The following is a 4,655-nucleotide window of genomic DNA, read 5'->3' on the forward strand; positions in this document are numbered from 1 at the left end:
CCTCACATCATTGTACCCTTTTTCCACCTCCTGTGCGCCACTTTGGCAACCCCTTTCCTATAAAAGGAGGCCCGAGGAGACCAGGAGGGGGATTCGGCTTTTTGGATCTCCTCACGCCCCATATCTAGCTCAAGAACACAGATATACAATCCACCAAAGCAGGAGTAGGGTTTTACGCATCCCCGCGGCCCGAACCTGGATAAACAAATCGTGTGCTATTTGTTTGATCCGCTCTTCTCACGACCCCGTGCCCCGCAACCGTAGTAGGGATTCTTGTGATACCATAGGTGTCATTCACACCGACATGCACGCACAATGTTAGAATATTATCGTGCTCCCACTTACATTCTTGTAAATACAAACATCTTTGTTTCTATTGATGAAATCATATTATTTGATCAATTCATCACAACAAAGATTCCAACTCCACAATGCTTGCTTCATATCATTATAGGATCTCTTGAAGTTTTCACACTTACTAGCATCATCTCGAACGAGAAAATTACCTTGGACCGTATCAAATACAACCATGGTTCTATTTCCATCTCATGGGAATCATTATGACATCCATCTGTTATATCTCATAACTGAAATATTTAGTAATTGCTAGTTTAACCCGAACTGACTTCAAGTATTATTATGATGAGACAACCCCATCATAATCAACTTCTTGATCTTGTCATAAACTAGTTGAAAAAAGTCAAGAATTATAATTTTTTTTATATTTGTCAACTTATAGATCCATCACTACACTTTAGACTTCAAAACTTTCAGAGGGTCTATCGAGTTTTAAACTTGAATTATGCATACGGATACTATCTCGGATTATTTTGGCACATGGCTTCTCTGTGAATTACATGTTCATTATTTGTCCAACAATATTTCGTCTGCACACCAAAAAAGTTTGCACGCATTTTCCCAACCTATATAGTCCAGCTGCAAGTTTGATTGTAGTCTCTATATCTCATGTAGAGGCTTTCCTATCAGTCGTAGTAGGAAATTCTAGAATTACTTCTAGTGTTTCTTTTCTTTGACCTGATCATGACGATTCTACAATCCTATCGAGTTGCACTGTCCTCCCACTCAATCTTTTGCAGAAAACAGTTTCTTCAAAATTTCCGCACTCCGTGGCAAAATACTTTGCCTCAGTATAGTGATAGAGGAATACCCAACTATTTGGGATAACCTACAAAGTAGCATTTATTTCAACAAATTTGATGGCGCTCTTTTCAGTGTAAAAGCCACAGATCTAAAGTATCACCTTAAAAGTATATTGGAAAAATAATTAATGTCATCTTTGATCTCACCATGTCATACATAGCTTGATTGCATGTACTTTAAACACTCTACTCTTAGTAGTGTTCTAGTAGTTGCAAGCAATGAAATATTTTTTATAGCTCATCAGACATTCGCTAAATTTGTAACTCAAATATTCCTATTTGCAATCTAATTAAAGAAACATATTTTTCTTGTTACAATGAATTCTACTTCATTTACACATTTAGATGATTCTATATTTTGTTGCTTGTTCTCTATGGCATGTCAATAGTATTTTAGTTTACTTCACTAATTGGACGAATTTGCAAGTATTATATGATTCTCAATCAGATGACTTCTAAGTTCATCACTATGAAATTTCTCCATGCTAGTTTCTCCAATGTGACTAAATGAAGTGCAACACAAATGTGGTATTCTTTTAGTCTTGTGACATTTAGCGTCAATTTTATGGATGTTCAATTTTAATATCAATATTCATAACATACATCTTATTCACAATAGGTGTATGGCCTATTGTTCAAAACATCAAACAACTATTGTTCTTTTATGAGCAGCCTCCTTTCAACTTCTATGCAATGGGCTAGAGTGTATAAAAACTCTAAAATTACTTATGATAATAAACAGAGAGGAAATATACTAATACAAATATTGTAACCTTTTACAATCCATCAAATATTTTAACCTCATTATTTCTTGGTCATTCAGGCCGTTCAAAGTTTCTTGCAGTGATTTGCAATAATATGCAATTGAGTCGATATCCTTGTGATTAACCTTTTAACCACAATACCGAAGAATCAACAATCAACAAATTGATCATATTTCCCAAGAACTACAGTTTACTTGACCAACCATATCTACATCTTATGACTTGTATGACATTCATTCATGAGCCGGATATTCTAGTCTTCTTTTATTCCACCTCTGAACATCTTACAGTTTTACTTTCAATATTTCTCCCACTTTAGTTGTGTGAGCCCCGAACTTCCATAGGTCTGTAAATATTATTAAATCCTTTGATTTTGTTCTTTCTCTTTAAGTGTCTTACGCATTTTATTCTCGAAAATAGTTGAACACTTCACTATATCTTGCAAACAAGACACTTCTTTAGATATCACATATCTTTTAACCTTTGTTTGTTTTTGAAAATAATTTTCAGTTCCAACAATATCACATAACTATCCCAAACATTTTTTAAGTTCGGGTTTCACGAAAGCAAGCAGACTGTAATCCTTCTTGGCACCTTTAGAGGATGATCCTCTCAATCATAAAGATTCAACCAGATAATTAACAGATAATCAATTTCAATAACAAAGTTGGAACTATGAGACATAATTCTACAACTAGAACAAACTACACATAGAAATAATTCATAATTAATATTGCACAATTTAAATTTCAATTAAAAGTACACTCCCACTCAAATTAATATATCTCAGAATGAGTAGTGAGTGATTCAAGATCCATGTCTAGTTCTCATCCATTGATGTGGACATCACTTTAGACGAGGATTTTCACTGGGGGGCAAAAAAATTCTGAGCATGTCTCCGTATGACTCTTGTTGATATTTTGATACTTCGTCCTCTAAGCTTAGAACGATTCTTCTAGAACTTCAAGACAACCGAGTGCTATCTGCAAATATGTTATGACCATCCCCGCCTTACACCTCACGTCCCATTTGTGCTCATGTGGACATGACCTACTTCCGAACGCTATTTGTTATAGATGGTTGCAACATTCGGAAGAGCATCTTTTGACTTGATATTTATTGTGAGAGATCACCTTAATAATTGACTACTACGCAATCAAAGGGTGCAAACAACAAAGGGATAAATATCTCAGGAAATTCATAATAGCATGATATGTTATAGCCCTAGGCACCAGGTGCTTCTCCATGATCGTCTTCAATATCCAGTTGAAGTGGAGTGCCCGCCAATATTCGTTGCCATGGCAACCGTTTCAAAAACTTTGCCGTTGCGGCAAACTCGTAAAAACATTGTTGGTGACCCTTTCAGAAAACGTTGTCGTGGCACCAAAGTATGAAATTCTGCCGTGGCACAAAATTATAGCTCCTCGTCCCACGTCTGGTAGACCTTCTTGTCGTCGGGTCCTCCGCGCACGTCTTGCCTCCATCACCTATAACCTATCTTTGCAATATTTACGTTAAGGTGGCAATCTTGTGGCTCCAGCAATCATGTCGTGATGTGCATGCCACTTAACATTACAACATATAACCATATCATACATAAACTCATTGTTAGACGTCCTCTAATTGGTTTGGCAAATTTTAATTACGTGGCTTCTAGGGTTTCTGGATAAACCTAGCTACCTACGTGCACACCATAAAGTGATAATCCTTGTTGCTAGATTAACATTTGGTGTGTGCGAAAGAAGATACTTAATTATAAATCTCTTACCTCCACACTAAACTTCATCTAATACGCTTGACCCCTAGAAGATCATTCATCTTCATGGCCCTCTTGGGTACGTGACAGTTCACTATTCTTAACTATGGTGAAGCCCAAGGAATTGTTAGCAGATCATCTACACCCAGAGCCGAGCGATTGTCAGAACCTTGTGAAAAGCGGCACCATCTGTCAATGAGATCGGAACCTGCATGTACTCGTAGAATAGCTCTGATACCACTATTGGAAAACATAGTAGAAAGCAAAAAATCTGCCCTACGATCAACCAGGGAGAATATGAAGATGCATATAGGGTTTGGATCAATGATCGTTACCTACTCCAGGAGTGTAGTGGAAGTAGAAGAGTCGATATAGATCGTACTTGGAGTCCCTCGAACATCGATGATGATCTCTCGAACTGCCACCGAACGATCCCTCGAACATAAGACCGAGAGCACAACCTCTCTACTTGGTTGCATGCATACGGTCTTCACGATCCGGTAGCGCTTCACTGTCCAGAGTTAATCGCCGCTGGAGAATTAGAGGGAGGATATGAGATACACCTGGGGATTCTAATTATGAGGATTAGAGGTGGCTAGGGCTAGCTATAATTAGTCAACAGGACCAACAAGAGCTAGAACTAGATCAAGTAGAGCAGGATCCAAAACTTGTGTTAACAGTAGAGCAAAATCCCCTAGTATATATAGGTTGCAGGGGAGAGAGGGGGCAGCCACCAAAGGGGAAGGAGTCGCCTTTGGTGCGCCAGCCTTGGGGGAAGGCCAACTCCAACCCCTAAAAGGATTCGGCCCCCTTGATAGGAAAGGGCGGTGCCAGTTCCATATGGGCCTTTGTGGCCCATATCTCCTTCCGCCACTTGGCATTTTAAGGGCCGTTGTTATTAATTTAAATATATAAATGTTCTAAATATTTTTAGACCATTATATAAATATATATATAATTCAACATCCCTGGAAA

Source organism: Triticum aestivum, chromosome 4A (genome assembly GCF_018294505.1).
Source record: "Triticum aestivum cultivar Chinese Spring chromosome 4A, IWGSC CS RefSeq v2.1, whole genome shotgun sequence".
NCBI lineage: Eukaryota > Viridiplantae > Streptophyta > Magnoliopsida > Poales > Poaceae > Triticum > Triticum aestivum.